The sequence below is a fragment of the Neomonachus schauinslandi genome, chromosome 3 (assembly GCF_002201575.2).
Source record: "Neomonachus schauinslandi chromosome 3, ASM220157v2, whole genome shotgun sequence".
In the NCBI taxonomy this organism is placed as follows: Eukaryota; Metazoa; Chordata; class Mammalia; order Carnivora; family Phocidae; genus Neomonachus; species Neomonachus schauinslandi.
In genome coordinates, this window is record NC_058405.1 from 26309253 (window position 1) to 26328612 (window position 19360).

Here is a 19360-nt window from a genome sequence, read left to right on the forward strand (position 1 = left end):
CAATAAAATGTAATTAACCATATGCCAGAAATTGGGAAGGCTCTGAACATTGATGGTTATGTTTTATGTAGTTTACTTGCCATGAATTAATGGGGCTCTGTATCTTCACTTGACTGAATATTAATATGGAAGCCAGGTATGGGATAATTTTGCCTTGAACATCAAAGTTCTGTTTTAGTCACTCCTGGTGATGGTGGTGATGGTGGTGGTGATGAAAATGACATGGGTATGGTATTTTACCAAATTTTCATGGCACTGGTAATTGTTTATTTGGTGTATTCATGCCTTTCAGATGAAGAGACTCTCTAGAAGGCTGTCTTCTTAATGATTTTAAAAATACTTAAAACTGGGTATAGGTTAAGAATTCTGAAGCCACAATACACATATAATAGACTGAAAGATTAAGTAAATTGATGGCAGATGGTGGGAGCTTTTTCACTGCCAGAGTGGGACGTTACAGGTAAGGAAGGTGAGAAGGCTAGAATGATCTATATGGTAATACAACAGACTTGGAGACATTAGTATAAACTCACATTCAGCATAATATATACATAGATGTTTAGATACAGAAATAATTACAGCTAAGTACGTTATACAGAGATTAGTATGCACACATAAGATTCCTTGCATCCTTAACAGAAAGGACCCAGAAGCAACAACACCCCCCCCATAGCAGTGAGCACACCTAGCATATCTTGATTCCCAAAACCATTCTCCAGTAAAATAAACCAGTATTCCTTGGAGAAATGGCTGATTCTAGGACTGGGAGGAGAAATATACAGGATGAGCCTGAACCTTCTTATACTACTGGGACTACCTTCATTAGTATGGGGCTGAAAAAAAGCCGCTTACTAATAAAGGTAGGCCAAAGTGACATAGGAATCAAAGGAAAGAGCTCTCAATTTCCAAAGCTGAAACAATCTGAGCCAAATAATAAAGGAACTAGCCTTAGATAATAACCCAATTATAAAATATATATATCTATGAGTGTCATGAATTGAATTGTGTCCTATAAAAGGTATGTTCAAGTTCTAAACACTGGTACCTGTAAATGTAACCTTATTTGAAAATAAAGTCCCACAGATGTAAGTAGTTAAAATCTCAAGATGAAATCATCCTGGATTTAGGATAGGTCCTATATTCAATGCCTGGTGTCCTTATAAGAAAAAGAGATTACAGAGAGACACATAGAGACAAAGAGAAGGTGATGTGAAGAAGGAGGCAGAGACTGGAATGATACAACTACAAGCCTAGAAGCACCAAGGAATGTCAGGAGCCACCAAAGGTGGAACAAGGAAGGAAGGAAGGATTCTTCCCTAAAGGCTTCAGAGCTACTGTGGGTCAGCCCACACTTTGGTTTCAAACTTGTGGCCTTGGAACCTTGAGAGAACACATTTCTGTTATTTTAAAATGCCAAGTGGGAAATTATCACAGCAGTCCTAGGAAATGAATGCAATTTTTCCACACTGACATTAATAAATGAATAGAAAATAAATACATGGGGGACTATGGATGATTATGTTGTGCAAAATAATTCCAAATAATTTCTGTAGATATTCCTCCTTTGAAAAGTTGGAGCATAACTCCCCACTTCCTAACTGTGGCCTGAAAAATGGCACTTTTACAAAAGGCACAGTATGGAATTTTACAGTAGGGAAACTTGGCAAATGGTACTTCAGACAAGTGATGAGGGTTAACATCAACAGCAATACAGTCATGGGCGCCTGGGTGGCTCAGTCGGTTAAGCGTCTGCCTTTGGCTCAGGTCATGATCCTGGGGTCCTGGGATCGAGTCCCGCATCGGGCTCCCTGCTCCGTGGGGAGCCTGTCTCTCTCTCTCTCTCTCTGTGTGTCTCATGAATAAATAAAATCTTTAAAAAACAAAACAAAACAGTGATACAGTCATGTTGATAGTATGTACTCATGATATGATGTGTTAAGAATGATACTTTACTTCTGTGGTCTTCCTCCAAAAACCCCACAACTCCAATATAATCATGAGAAAAACATCAGTGAAATCTCAGCAGAGGAACATTCTACAAAACAGGAGCCTTGAGGTCATCAGAAAAAGAAAAATCTGTGAAGCTGTAACAGTGTGGAGTCTAAGGAGACATGACTTAGAATTAGATATGTGGTATTCTTAATAAGATTCTGCAATATAAAGAGGACATTAGCTAAAAACTAAGGAAATATAAATAAAGAATGTATGGATATGGGTACATTCATTGTGACAAATACAAAGAGGAAGCTGAGTGTGGGATATCTGAGTAATCTCTGTACTATCTCCACAATTTTTCTGTAAATCAAATATTGTACTGTATGGTGACAGAAGGTAGCTACACTCTCGGTGAGCATTGCATAGGGTATAGAGATGTTCAATCACTATGTTATACAGCTGAAACTAATGTAACATTGTGTGTCAACTATACTCCAATTTTTTAAAATTATTTTCCTAATTTTTTAGTGTTTCTTTTTAAAAACTTAAAACATACCTAATATTGAAAAAAAAACTGCTTAACTATAATGAAATAGTTAAATTAATGATACTGACGTATTTGATAACTCAAACTCTGAAAATAATGTTAAAATCATAGGAAAATACTTAAATAAAAAACATATTAAATAGTACAGAATATGAGTTTATGAGTTTATGCAACAAAATTCCTGATATATCAGAAAGTTATTTATTACAAAAAATATAAGTATTAGTAATCCAAGTTACCAATGCATCTTGCTTGGACAACTGCAATAACCCATAAACTGGTCTCTTGCACCTTGTTTTTTTTTCTAATCTGTCCTTGGCACTATAGATTAAGCGATGCTCTCAAAATGCAAATCTGAACAGATTACTCTTAGACTTAGCTCACTGTCATTTCCACTCACCATGGGCACAAAGCCATTTGTGATACATGCCCTAGCTACATCTATGTCATAAATGGAAAGCAGTTGCCTCCTATTGATCTTTTTTTCCTGTTTTTTAATCCCAACATTCTTCGCACCACAGGACACACTGCTTTAAAACACCTTTCCCTCCTTCTTCATCTAATCGATTTTTACTCTTTCTTTAGGTCTTAGGGATCATCAGTTTCTTTTGGAGGCTGTTCCTTATTCACCAGTACAGGTAATAGTCTTTGTTATAAATGCTTATAGAACTTTATTCCTTTTCAGTTTGGAAATATACTTCAATTAGTCAGTTAGTGTGACTGTTTACCTTTCTCCCTAGACTGGAATCACCTCAGAACCTGAACTATATCTGCTCAACATTGTATGCCCAGAGCCTAGCATAATGTCTGCCATAAAAGTTTCTAATACAACTTTTTCAATAAATGAATGTGGAGGAATGAATGAGAAATAGAAAGGTAGTCTTGTAAAAATAACGAAACATAGGTCATTCTGTATAAGATCTAACATAAAGACTTCAATGTTTCTGAGTTCAGTGCACTCGTTTATTATAATTCTACTTATAATCCTACTTAAATATTTAGGCAGTAATCTGAAAACTAGTTGTAAATTTTATCTATAAAATTAAATCCAAGAAAATATAGAAAATATGAGTGACAACAGTATGAAAATGAATGGTAATTATATACCTTCAAATCACTGTATTTTTTGCATGAGAAAAATAACAGGGAAAAAAGGAACCAGAATAAATAATTTAAAATAGAACTACAAATAAACATCTAAAATAAATGAGAAATATACTGATTATTCAATAAGCAGTAGTGATATAAGAAGATAATAGCAAAAAATGATTTAGATCCATAGATTATATCTAATAGCAATGTAAACTAGCTAGATTTAAGAGCTTAGTATAAAAAAATAGTCCCCAAAGGATTCAGAGAATATATGTGTAAACATGTTTAACTAATAAAACTTTACTGGTCATATACTCTGATGTGAAATATCTATCTATCTGCATGCAGACACACACACACACACACACACACACAATACTAGTATTTTCAATGACAACCAATTTCTACTTTAAGACAGTTTCTCCTCCCCATGGGTTTTTTGAACCATTAAAGTTAATTAAATCAGCTATTTTTTGTTTTCCTTTTCCCACTAGTTCAAGGAAAACCTTGTCAGGTTAGTATTCTCTTCCCACTTCTCTTTTAGTTGATAGTGAGTTCAGTGATCCATGTATAGCATAGCACTGGAAGGAACATCTAAATCTTATATGTTTTAAGATGGCATTTCTATAGGATTTATATTGTTTCATTCTACTCTAGCCAACATTTCACTATACATACTTCACCCCTTCTATTCTAGCCTATCCTGAAACACCTCCATTTTTATCTGGTCTCCAGTAGTTTGTTTTGGTCCATAACAATGATCCAGTTGACCTCACCAAAAGACAACTTCAGATCACTTGCCTTCTAAACAAGTCTACTTTACTCTCAACTACACAGAAAATGTGTATACGGCTATGTGATGGCTAATATTATGTGTCAATATGCCTGAGCCACAAGGTGTCCAAATTAAACGTTATTTCTGGGTCTATGAAGTTGTTTCCATTGAGATTAGCATTTCAATCAGTGAACTAAATAGACTGCACTCCCCAGTGTGAGTGGGCATCATCCAATCCTTGAGGACCTGAATGGAACAAAAGACAAAGGAAGAATTCACCCCTTTGTCTTCCTGCCTTCCTGCTTGAGCAGGACATAGGTCTTCTTCTGACCTACCATGGGATTTACACCATCAGTTCCCCTGGTTCTCAGACCTTTGGATTCAGACTGGAATTACGCCACTATCTTTCCTGGGTCTCCAGCTTGCAGATGGCAGATAACGGGAATTCTCAGCCTCTATAACTGCATGAACCAAGAACCAATTATATATATCCATCCTACTGATGCTGACTCCTTGGAGAAACCTACTTAATACAAGCTGCTTAATGTATCCAATCAGAGTATGAAGACACTATCAGACTATGTAAGCACATGTGTCTAAGGCACTCAATACTTCTATTTTATACTCCACTGTCTTATGATACGACCTTGTGGAAAATTCGTTGGATATTTTCTCACCTGAAACATAAAAAAATAGTATAGACACAGTTTTCCACTTCCTAGAATCCCCAAATTAAGGGTTCCTTGAAACCTCTAATTACATTTAATCCAAATAGACAAGCTAAATCAATAACCTCTTCAGAGAATTACATCAGTGTCTTGCTATATCACTCTACATTCCAAACCATTCCTTATCACAGACCAGAGAAAACTCATTTTTATTTTGCTGGGGTAAAATTACAACTACAACAAATAAGCAAATATTCTCTTAAAGGTGAAATTAATGGCATATATCAGTTGTTGAAACTCTTTGAAATGTTTGTATCATTTAATTTGTCTCAAAGGCTATAAGGAAGTAAATAAAAACCATAAATGCATATACAATTTTGCTAGAATGAAAATAAGATCATTTTTGATAAATATTATCCATTTACAGCAAAATTAATCCAATTAAAATACTTCCATAAAGTATATTATTGAAAACTAAATGTTTATGAAGATTTTAAATAAATGTGGTGAGCATCTTAGAATGTTTAACGTAGTTCAATATAGATTTTAATATAGACATAAATATCTAGATGTTTTAAGGAACAGAATAAAATGTTCACAGTGATGCTCTCTGCATGAGGATACTAGCAGTGTTCTATTCATTTTGATAATGCAATAAAAACTTTTAAATATTCAAATAGTAAAGAATATAATTTTCATTTCTTCCTCCTCTCCTCCACAAATTGAACCAATAATGTTTGATATTTATTTTCAAAAATGTTTCTTTACCTTTGCACTTTTATCCATCATCATTTTCATTTTTCAAATCATGTTTTTTCTTGAGCATATAGTATGAAATGTTGAGTCTAAGTTCAGGAAAAATGTCTTGTGTGGAAATACACATTTGGAAGTCATTAGCATCCATGACCTTTCTCTCTCATGACTTATCCAATCTATCTGAAGTCTTGCTGCCTCTATTTCCAAATTGTACTCAGAATGCTATCAGCTCATGTGTTGTTGCCTCTCTGGTTCAAGCCAGAAGCAGTTCCTCACTCATTTACTACTCTTGCTCCTATGAAGATCATTCTCAACCCAGAATTAAAGCTCACCTAATATATAAACAGACAAGGTCTGATTTCTGATGTTTCCCCAACTCTATATAAAAACTAAAGGGGCGCCTGGGTGGCTCAGTTGGTTAAGCGACTGCCTTCAGCTCAGGTCATGATCCCAGGGTCCTGGGATCGAGTCCCGCATCGGGTTCCCTGCTCTGCGGGGAGCCTGCTTCTCCCTCTCCCACTCCCCCTGCTTGTGTTCCCTCTCTCGCTGTGTCTCTCTCTGTCAAATAAATAAATAAAATCTTAAAAAAAAAAAAATAAAAATAAAAAATAAAAAATAAAAAATAAAAACTAAAGGCCTTCATTAAAACACTGATACTATTGGGCAATACTGTACTTTCCAATATAGCCTACAGTTATTACACTTTGACTCCTGTAAAGTTTTGTGGCCACAGCTTTAAGTTTTCCTCTCCAACTTAGAAAGAGAAGCTCTTTTGTTTCTTTAATGTATATATTTATGTCTGAATTTTTATTTTTTTTTATTTTTTATTTATTTATTTATTTTTTTTAAAGATTTCATTTATTTATTTGAGAGAGAGAATGAGAGAGAGAGAGCAGATGAGAGGGGGGAGGGTCAGAGGAAGAAGCAGACCCCCCGCTGAGCAAGGAGCCCGATATGGGACTCGATCCCAGGACCCCAGGATCATGACCCGAGCCGAAGGCAATCGCTTAAACGACTGAGCCACCCAGGCGCCCTATGTCTGAATTTTTAAATAAAACCACTCAAAGTACATAAATACAAAGAAAATACATTTGAAAGTATAATTTAAATCTTCCAATACATGTTGCAATTCTCAGTATCCAGAACAACATATACATATCTCCTGAAAATTTTCCTGCCCAGCTGCCAACCTGGGACAATATGTAACGATCCCCTGGAGTGCTCTAGAAAAATAGATTGTTTGAGTTTCCACAACACCCAATAAGAATCCATGGTTTCAAAGTGGGAATATATCTAAGTGTCCTAGGCTCTGTGTTCTCTCCCTCTGCATTTTAATTCTGAATACCTTTTAACTCGCTTCAGTTATTTATCTTTCTCAACTCATTACATGCATCCTCTTCTCTGTTAAGCTGCACTGATCACTAATATCAGTATCTAAACTCCAAGTCCTTAAAATAACCTTTATAGACTCCCACATTTACCAACACAGCTCTCTGAACATCATATACAGTTTGATTCCACAATATCAAATCAAGATATGTAAATCTTCAGTCCTGGGCACATTCACTTACTGGAATTATGATACACACAATGCAAACAGCATGTTTTATCAAAAAGCAACCAGCAAATACCATCAATTGCTGATATAGAGGAGAGTCAGTGCAATTGTCGCCGCTTTCAAGTTGCCCATTTTGGGGGCAACATTATCTTTACGTTGTCTGTGTTTTGCCAAGTGAAATATAAAATTAGGAGTATTTTTGAAACTACTAACAAAAACATACTTTGGGAAGCTACATTTACTATCTTTCAGTTCTAAAATACATATAATGTTATATAAAAGACAACAAGCTTAATACACACAGATATACATACAGCGATATAATTTATAGGATATATACATATACTGTGTACTACTCTTAATTTATATAAACACACCAGATAGTAATCGGAATATATTAAATTATTTTTTAGAGGTTTGACAGATTCTAAAATTTCATATTAGGTTATCCTATGTCCCCATTTCTAATTCATATCACTTCATACTTCCTGGTCTATAATTGCCATTCTGTTTGTGGCCAAAAATACATTCTCATTTAATTTATTAAAATATTAAAATATTTCAAAGTTCTAAATTACTAGTGTTATGCATTATTTGTCTTTCTCTCTCTTCTCTTTGTCATTCACTTAAGGTTTATCACACTGGAAGCTATCAAAAGGTCTTTTCCCCACTTATTTTTTATTAATAATAGCTCACTTCTGTCCTAGCCCAATTAGTCTAAGACCATCAGGAACAAACTTTTCACCTAAAAATTTAAAGTGTATTTACCCATTTCAAAGAGGGAGATTTCAATCCAGAGGAATCAAGGGCTACCTCACAAAAACTTGGAGAAAATATAATAGTTTCTAGGGAAGGATGAAGTTTAAATAAAATTTAAATGAAACAGACTCACAGCAAAGCAGGCCTGTGTGTAAAGTCACCATTTGGCCTGGATTGCAAAGTGAATCCAAGATCTTTTTTCTTGGGAAAATACAAAGTTAAGGAAAAATATGGGAAGGCATATCCAGAAACCTTTTATCTGAAGCTTTTGCACCTGGGTTATAAACTGAAGTGCTTCCCCATGTCAAAGTGACTTAGATCCTCCAGCTAAGAATGGAATTATACCTTACTGATATCATTTCAAATAGCAAAATTCCTGATGGCCTGAGTTCAGAAAACAAATATTCTCAGTGAGGAAGAAAGCAGTAGTGCAGCATTGCCCTGGTTGATATATGATTTCCTGTTAACTTTTCACTTGGTTCTGTGTCTACTATTTGGGTCTGTTGAATTACTTGGCATATTTTCATTTCTTTGTTGGAGATAATCTTTAGTTTCTTACTTCTTTATGACTAAATATCACAATTTTAGTCATTATATTACTAATACAATTTGTTTTTAAGATAGCTTTCTTAAAATAATATTACAGCCCCAATACTTTTTGAATTTTTATTAAGCTACATTTTACATAGTATAACGTTTCCAATGTACTATGTTCCTTTTGGTGCTATATCTTTTTACTAAAATAATTTTTATTTGATTCTTTGTAAAATCAGTTTCCTTCCAATCCCTTTATTGAAGGTCAAAATGTTCAGGCTTTATCTGAATTTCTCACAAATTTTAAATAGCAGCAATTCAATTTGAGTCATTTTTCAGTGGGCAGAATAAAGAATACTATGAAAAATCTTCAACTATTTAGAATTAAATTATACTCTAACTGCAATTTAACAGGTTTTAGCCTTGTCACTACTTGACCTGTATGAAAAACAAGTCTTCATATTGTCTGCAGTGTTTCCGATTTATTTTTTAGCTTTCTAAAGAATTACACCTACATGTTCAAAGGTAAAAATTAGAAGACTTTCAATTTTTCTCTAGGATTAAAAACACCTCCAAATTTGTGTTTCATTTTTACTTAAGAGAGTCTAAAAGAACAAAAGAATAGACATAGAAATAGAAGACATGTGAATCACGGTTAATATTTACATTTACAATCACAGTTCATACCTACATTTAAGGAAAATACTCAGACTTTGTTTTAAGTTTCTTTTATGTCAATGTAATTGTTCAAATAACTGCTTTAAAATGTGTGTAAATTACAGTTGTCAATAAAAATGATTAATTTAAATTAAAGATTTACTTGATGAGTGTTTAATGAAGGTAGAATTTAAAGAGCTGTGTACAGATTTAAAGGACCACAAGGATTTGATGCAATGCTGTGGTAGTAGCTTCAGTAAAAAGCCATTACACCCATGGAGGAGAGCCAAATTCTCCTGCCAAACTATCTTAGATCAGCCTGATCAGCCTGCCTATTCCCAGATAGAGCTCAGCTAAATTCAGAACAGCCTCCATCCAATCTGCAGCTCAGCACAGATACATGAGTAAGACAAGCTAAAATCAGAATAACCATCCAGTTGATCCATATAATTGTGAGAAATAACAGATTCATATTGTTTTAAGCCACTAAATTTTGTTGTATATGCTAAGCAACAAAGTTCACCAGTCTCTATATCTATACTGATTTTGATTTTGTGGAGGGAAATTAATAATCAGAGATGTTAAGTACAATAAAAATCATACATTTAAGAGATAGTTATTTTTTAGTGCAATACACAAGTCCTCCATTTATGCACATTGCATAAATATATAACATTATGTATAAATGTATAACACTTACGTGTAACAATGAAGCATGATGACTCAAACTGAAACAATTACTGTTTGTCTCAGTCATTGTTATAACTTTATCACTAAAGAGTATTTTCACTGGTTACATAACTCTAAATTGGCAATTATTTTAAACAAGTTTATTGAAGATAGTATTCCACAGTCTTCTGGTTAGTATTTTTTATGACAAGTGAATCATCAATTCCCTTTGAAAGTAATTTTCCCTTCTTTCTCAGTTTTAAAAGTTTTTCTCTTCGCCTTCATCTTGTTGTTATTGTTCCTTACTGTGGTATACATGATCATTTATTTCATTTCTTTAACTTACTGTTAATAATGCTTTCCAGGTGTCAACTGTCCCAAAATGCTGGACTTGCATGTCTATATCTCCAACTTCTGAATTTTGTCCCATTAACACTGTGCAGTCTTGTGTAATTCTAAGATAATTGTTTAAGCAAACATTTTCTAGTATTTGTTTGGTTGGTTGGTTTGGTTTTTATAATTGTTCTCAGATGGGAGATTTGTTCCACATATCTTAACAATAATCAAAGCAGTAGTTTCTATTATTAATTCTGTAATTTTCATTATTATAAATATTTACTATATTCATTTGTATATCCTAATAAGGTATATATAAGGCATACAGAATTATAAAACAAACTATGTACCATTCACCCAGCTTAAAAAACAGAATTCTGCTTCTGTTTTCCTTCTACGCTGTACAACTAATGCTCTCTTTCCTACACTGGGGTAAACACTATTCTGAATGTTGTGCTTATTATTTCTTTGTTTTTTTTATTATAGCTTTGATTCACATTGATGTTTTCTTCAGACACATATTACTAAGTTATGCATGTCTTGGGACTTTGCATGGATATTATCCTATTGTAGTACGCATAACTATGGCACCTACAGGTGTCCAACCATAATCGTTAGAGCCTGGAAAAAGGGACTTTGCAGATGTAATTAAAGTTACAACCTTAATCTGAGATGGGCAAGTTAACCCTGAACATCCTTGTGGGCCCAGTTTAATCATGTGAGACCTTGGAAGCAGTCCTTTCCCTGCTATAGTGAAGATGTGATGAGAGAAAGGTAAGTAAGATGTTATGCCCCTACCTATGAAGATGGAGAAAAGACACTATGAGCCATGGAATAAGGCAATTTCTAAAACCTGGAAAAAGCAACAAAACAGATTTTCCTTGGAGCACCCAGAATTAAATACAGCCCTGCAGATTCTTTGATTTTAACACAGTGAAGAATTTTAACTGTGTAGAATTTCTAAAAAAAGAACTGTGAAATAATTTGTGTTGTTTTAATTCACTAAGTTTGTCATAATTTGTTATGGCAGCAAAAGTAATACACCTACTTTATGTATTTTTTTGCAACTTGTTCTTTTCACTCAAGATTATTTTTTATAGGTACCCATGTTAACACAACTACCGTATTTCATTGTTTTTTATACTGATTTATTCTATTCTATTGCACAAATACACTACAATTTACATATCTATTTTCTTATTAATGGTTACTTTAGTATTTTCTTTTTAAATGGCTATTATAATCAGCAAACCCACTTCTGGGTACTTCTCCAAAAACCCTGAAATCAGGATCTTGGAAGATACATTTGCACACCCATGTTTATTGCAGCATTGTTCACAATAGCCAAGATGAGGGAACAATCTAGATATCTACCAATGGATGAAAGGATAAAGAAATATTTACACTGGAATATTAATCAGCCTTAAAAAGGAAAAAAATCCAGAAATATGCAACAACATAGATGAACCCAGATGACATTATGCTAAGTGAAATAAGCCAAATATTGCACTTATATGAGGCATTCATATAATAAAGTCAAATTAATAGAAGCAGAGAGTAGAATGGTAGTTATTAGGAGCTGAGGGGAGGCAGGAATGGAAGTTGCTATTCAATGGGTATACAGTTTCAGTTATGCAAGATGAGTAAGTTCCAGAGATCTACTGTACATCATACATATAGTTAACAATATTGTATTGTACACTTAAAATTTTGGTGAGAAAATAGATCTTGTGTTAAAAGTTCTCACCAAAATAAAATAAATTCAATTAAAGCATATAGAGAATGTACTTTATGTGTTCTGTGGTGCAGATAAGCAAGAATTCCAACCCTTCAGGGTGTATTTAGTAAGTCATTTTGCTTAGTCACAGTATAAGCATAACAAAGGTTTATGACAATCAACATGAAAGCAAAAATGTACAGAATTAAAAGCAAACATAAAATAGAAATTAGTAACAAAGGCAGATGTTGGTCACCGCCAAGCTTTATAAAATAAGACCTGCTTATCATAATAAAAAGAGGATAAAATAAATATTACTTGAAATAAAAACTGGTAATTTCACTCACTAAAATCTTAAATACATATATATGTATAGGAAAATATTCACAGGCATATTATATTTTTTCATGAATGCAAGGTTAGTTTAATATTTGAAAGTGCAGTTAAGCACAATAGCTGAAAGAAAACTCACCATCTTAAGATATGTAGGAAAATATCTTAAAGTCAACAATGATTCATAAAAATTATTTTAGAAATTTGGCACTGAAAGTAGAGGAAGAAGATTTAAAGTAACTGCCCTACAGTCTATATTTTTATTATTTTTTAATAGGTGATGATGCAAGGCAATTAGATATAATCACCTTGTCAACTAAACCTTCTTTCAGTAAACAGATTAATGATATTTGCTAGAAAGGAGAAATCATGTCTCTCTAACACTCCTAGCAGTGTTGCTGGCTAAGGATTTTCTAGAGTAAATAGAACACAGGATCTCTGAGGTATGGCTTCTGAAGACAGCCATGTAGACAAACAAGTCCCAGAGTTATAAAACAAAGTAGTTACCATAATTAAATCTCCCAAGATAATCTTAAATATTAAGAAAAAAAATCATAGAAATTGATTACTGTATTACCTTCTATGGCAATCACAATCTTGGTGGCTAAACTATGACAGCAATTTATTCTCTCATAGCTCCTGAGGATAAAATTCCAAAATCTATTTTACTGTGCTGAAATCAGTATGTATCATCAGCAGGGCCACAATCTCTGCTGAGCCTTTAGGGTAGAATCTTACTGCCCTGGTGGCTGTAAGCATTCCCTTGCCTTTGGTCACATCACTCCAATCTATCTCTGTGGTCACATTATCTCTTCCTATTCTTTTGATCATGTCAAATCTTCTACTGCCTCCCTCTTACAAGGATGCAAGTGATTACCCAGATAATCCAGGATAATTTCTTCATCTCAAGTCCTTAATTTAATGATCTATTCAGTCTTTTTTTTTACCCCCTCATATAAATTAATATTCACAGGTTCCAGAGATTTGGGCATAAATATTGTTTGGAGGGCCACTATTCAATCTACCATACTGATTTTACTTTAGCTTACTTTAGCTCATTATTATAAAGACTCTGATATGAAGACGACTTCTCCAAGACACTGGGTTGATTATATATCCACATGTACAAAATGAAACAAATACTTAATAGCATTCAGAAATATTAACTCCAAGTGAAGTGTGATATTAGATATAAAACAATATATAAATTTTCTAGATGATTTTATACACACACACCTCAGATAGGGAAAGCAAAAATTTTTTAACAGGTCATCAAACCCAACAATCCTAAAGGAAAAGATTTACCAATTAGATATTATTCACAATGGGAACTTCTGCTTATTAAAAAACAAAACAAAACACTTTGAGTTAGAAAATAAGTCACTGAATGGAAAATGATATTTAAAACATATAACCAATAAGGGTTATGTTTTTCATATACAGTATATAAAAAGAACTCACAACTGAGTAAAAAAAATTTAAAAATCACCCAACCCATTATATAAATGGTCAAAATATTTTTTTTTTTTAAAGATTTTATTTATTTATTTGAGAGAGAGAGAGTGAGAGACAGAGAGCATGAGAGGGGGGAGGGTCAGAGGGAGAAGCAGACTCCCTAACGAGCAGGGAGCCAGATGCGGGACTCGATCCCGGGACTCCAGGATCATGACCTGAGCCGAAGGCAGTCGCTTAACCAACTGAGCCACCCAGGTGCCCTAAATGGTCAAAATATTTAAGCAACTAATGGAATAAAAAAGATATACAAATAAGCAATAAACTTATTTATGGAAAGATGCTAAACCATATTGTTCATCATACAAATGCTAAATAAAACAAATGTAAAACAACCACAACCACAGCTCTGCATGGCTAAAATATAAAAGCCCAAGAATACCAAATGTTGACAAAGAAATGATGCAACCAGACTCACATACACTGCTTTTGAGAGTTGAAAATGTTAAAAATTCACCAGAAAACATTTTTTCCATATCCACTAAAGATCAACACACACATGCACTAATAACAAGCACTTCTACCCCTAGGTGTATACCTAACAGAGTTGCATGCGCATATATACCAAATTTATGCACTTGTCCCAAACTAAAACAAATCCAAAATCCCACCATATATAAAACAAAAAAATTATTACAGTTTATTAATTCAAAAGAATACTGTGGAACAATGTAAATAAAGGAGAGTCAGCTACCAGGAACAGTAATGAATGGATCTCACAAACAACAATGAATGAAAAAAAGCAACACAAAATCATATATACTCTATGATCCATTTATATAAATTACAAAACCAGGCAAAACTAGCAATATATATTAAAAAGTGAAAACAGCACTTACCTTGGAAAAGGTACTTTAAATAGTGACTAAGTGGCACATGACAGGAGCTTTGAGACATAAATATTCTGTCTATTAATTTAGATGGTGAATGCAAGTTTATATCCACATACAATGCATTTAATTTACTACATGTATGTTATACTTATATACATTTTAAAGAGAAATTTCATTTTATTTTATTTAACATTTCTGATAATATTTTAGTAGGAGGGATTTTGAGCATATTTATTCTGGCATTTATCCATTAAGACAATAAAGACATTAAAGCGATACATTTCTATTATAAGGTAGAAAGTAAAATGCTTACATGTGTATCCTCACTTCTCTTTCTTTCTGTCTCACATACATACACACACACACACACACACACACAAACACACACACACCAATTTCTAATTTAGTCCCCTCCAGAAATGGATTTTTTTTTTTTTTACCATTTTGCTTACTGTAAAATGTAAATTCTCTTTCAAGATAAAAGTGAAAAGAAACACTTGAGGGAGTAATTACAGAAAAAAAAATCTCAATTTTGCAGGAAGGTAATTTATAATCTTAATTAACTTACATTTTCATAATGTTTCTATTGATTTCAGCCTGGACTTTCAGAAGCATAACACATAATAGTAGTTCTAATTTACTTGCACATTTACATTTAACAAAAATATAATATACCTAACCTTATATCACTAGGTAAATAGTCATGTTTGATTTTTATTTCTATGCATTACACTCATCCAGGTAAAAACTGATTAAATGGGCTTGTTAGTTTCAATTATTCTGCTATGTGCTGAACTGAAGCTTGCTTGTAAAACCACAAAACATGAAAGGGAAAATATATTCTTCAAGTAGTATTCAGAATAATTTAGTAAACACAGAATATTATTTTATGCTTGTAAGGCACCACAAGCAAATTTAAAATCATTTTTAACATAGCATAAAGCAGTTCAATTACTGTAGTTAGGACTAAGATGAGGATAAAGAAAACAGCAAACAATTTAAAGTATTAAATTACACACATTAAATCACAGAGGCCTTTATAAAACACAATTCTCTCAGTGCCTAAGTCTCTGGAATTAAGTTAACCCACCCAAGAAAACAAATTTTTTTCAGAACCATTAGAAATGCTAGTTTTTATTTCAGAATTTTTCATGGGCCTGAATTTTTTTTTTTTTTAAAGATTTTATTTATTTATTTGAGAGAGAGAATGAGAGACAGAGAGAGCACATGAGAGGGGGGAGGGTCCGAGGGAGAAGCAGGCTCCCCGCCGAGCAGGGAGCCCGATGCGGGACTCGATCCAGGGACTCCAGGATCATGACCTGAGCCGAAGGCAGTCGCTTAACCAACTGAGCCACCCAGGCGCCCCTGAATTTTTTTGTATTATTTCTTTCTTCCTCAGTCAAATGTTTGAGATAAATATGTATTATCTTCCCTTCATGGAAAGGCCACCGAGACGCTAAGTATAAATTTCAAGTACAGTAACACCAAGGGTTTAAGCTGAAATTCCAACCTCGGTATATTTAACCCTGGGTCCTTCGTGCTGGTTAAAACACATGTTATCGGGGGCCTGGGTGGCTCAGTCAGTTAAGCGGCATGATGCAGGGTCCTGGGATGGAGCCACACATCAGACTCCCTGCTTAGAACGTAGTCTGATTCTCCCTCTGCCCCACCCCCCCACTCATTCTCTCAAAAATAATAAAATAAAAGCTTTTAAAAAACACATGTTTTCTTTGGTAAGCTATTAATAAATTCCCAATTTGTCCACATTTCTGCCTTTCTGTGTAATTTACCTTAAAAAGATGGAAATGACAAAAGCCGCCTACCTCAAGATCCAGGAGGGCTCATAAACTCTGCAGAGCGTCCTCAAGAGAAAAGCCGGGAAATTGACCAAGGCCGCGCCTCAGCCCAGAGGAGCCAGGGAGGCAAGGTCAGCTGATCGCCTACACGACTCCCTTCCAAGCCTCAGCCTCCAGCAGGTCTGTCTGTGCTTTTGTTCTTCGTGGCAGCATACTGCCTTCTCCCACTGACTCAAATGTGAGGAGACCCTGACTGGGTCTCTCTCCACTGGCTCTGAGTGACTACAAAAGCCCCGTGTGGAGCCCGTCAGGTGGGAGTCCTGGCCCTGCTCTCACGCAGGCTGTGGGAAAGCTGGCTTTGGCTAAGCTCCGCTCTGGACCCCTCTTGAGGCTCGGCTCACCCGCGTGCTGCCAGCAAGGCGAGGCTTCCAGTCAAGGCACCACGGGAGTCGTTCCAAGAGGGATTCAGGAGCACGTGACTGCTGGTTGACTCAAGCTAGATCCGGGCAATTTGAGGCTCTTCGCCCCCTCCCCTGTCTTGGACTATAGGCTCCGCCCCCTAGTTTCCGCTGTGAAATTGCTTCGATCGCTTACCCTGGGGAGAGCCAAGTGTTGTTGGGATCACCTGGCAGATACAGGTGGCTGAACCACGTTAAGCCCTCTACATAAACTTTGAGATTCTGGAAGGTGCTCGCGAGATCTACTCACCAAGGACAAGGCTCCCAAGTAAGTTCCCGTGCTTGTTACTGCCGCCTAGTCTAGAATGGTCTGTTTCTTTCTTCAGTCTCTCTCTGCCCACTGTGTATGGCCGCCAGTTTGTGAACTTACAGAATCCCCTCATGTTGTCCCTCACCAGTAGGGAATGAGGCCACACAAACGGGGCAGATGCTGCTGGGACCCTCCACTTCAAAGCTTACCCGAGTGGCCTATGACTGTCAATAAAGGTTGTGAAAAAAAAAAAAAAAAGATTCAGAAAAAAACAAAAATAACTCTTTCAACCTGTTATTTTTTTAACAGAAAAATTGGGAAAATAAATAATCCTTTCACTTCAGAAGTTTGCGGATACAATAAAATACAGTTGACAGTGAAATGTAAACGTTAAATTTATGAGTCCTAAGGGAAAAAAAATAACGAAAACTTATTTCTAGTAAGCCTGGTGAGTTAAGGGTCACTCAGGAGTCCTGTTCACTTCTAGGTTCTGTTATTTATAAGATCTGTGACTTTGGGTGAGATATTTAACTTCTCTGGGAAATGTACTTAATGATAGGGTTGTTAAGACTATAAAATTAATTAATATTTGCAACTTAAATTAGTGCCTGCGACAAGATAACTGCTATATATAGCAGTTATTATTGTAATTAGTCTGTTTTCAAAATACATTATAAAGTGGGAGGAAAATAAAGCTTATTCTATTTAAAAGGAGAAAACTCATGGAAAAGGTCTGGGATCAGGTCTTTTATCCATTTGTACTGCTCTGTGACCTTGGTTAAGGCATTATTCTCTGAGGCCTAATTTCTGCATCTGTGAGAAAAGTGTAATTTCAGAGGACCTTTAAGATGGTTGTACTTAAGGGACGCCTGGGTGGCTCAGTCGGTTAAGCATCTGCCTTCGGCTCAGGTCATGATCCCAGGGTCCTGGGATCAAGTCCCACATCGGGCTCCCTGCTCTGCAGGGAGCCTCCTTCTCCCTCTGCCTCTGTCTCTCTCTGTCTCTCATGAATAAATAAAAAAAATAAAATCTTTAAAAAAAAAAAAAGGTGGTTGTATTTAATAATAATTTTTTTAAATGAAAGAATTAGAATGTTATTCAATTTTGTCTCTGGTACCAATTTACCACTTTTCTATAGGTAAAAGGAAGTTTTTAAAAAATGGATAAAATCAATATTCAGCTATGCTATCAAAATGCTCTTACATGCTCAATTTTCAGTTTCTTTCCTAATTAAACCCTAATCTGACTGAGAGATTTAATATAAAAGGTAGGGGAGAAATAAAAACCTCATGATTTTATAAAACTCAGAAGACAGTGCAAAAGTGATAATCAGTACACTATATTGGTCATAGCAAAAAATGATAGTGAATTGTAGCTAAATTATAGATCAAATAATTACAGCTTGCTTATAGAAAAAAATGAATTATTTTTAGATTGTGCTAACAGGAATGATACAAACTGCTATGGGTAAGGAAGCTACAGTCAGCTCTCATTCTTGCAGTAATTATCTTTTATAAAAGTGCCTTGACACTGAGTGAATACTGAACCATTTTTCCAACAGAACATATAGGGTTAGATTACTGTAAGCCTTTGGCCATAACTTTTTTTTTTTTTTACCAACTAATCAATACATAACCTTGTTTTTTTGTTTTTTTTTAAGATTTTATTTATTTGAGACAGAGAGAATGAGATACAGAGAGCATGAGAGGGAGGAGGGTCAGAGGGAGAAGCAGACTCCCTGCTGAGCAGGGAGCCTGATGTGGGACTCGATCCCGGGACTCCAGGATCATGACCTGAGCCGAAGGCAGTCGCCTAACCAACTGAGCCACCCAGGCACCCCCATAACCTTGTTTTATGAGTGTTTCTGTTTAAAAAAAAAAAAAAAACTTATTTTTTTTTTTTAAGATTTTATTTATTTGGAGAGAGAGAGAGAGCACAAGCAGGGCGAGCGGCAGGCGGAGGGAGAAGCAGGCTTCCCGCTGAGCAAGGAGCCCCATGAGGGACTCAATCCCAGAATCCTAGGATCATGACCTGAGTTGAAGGCAGACACTTAACTGGCTGAGCCACCCAGGTGTCCCCAAAAGAACTTATATTTAATACGTACTTTTATTCATTAACAATGAATTCATTTCCAACAGTTCTATAATTCATGCTTCAGCTTATCTTAGACATGTA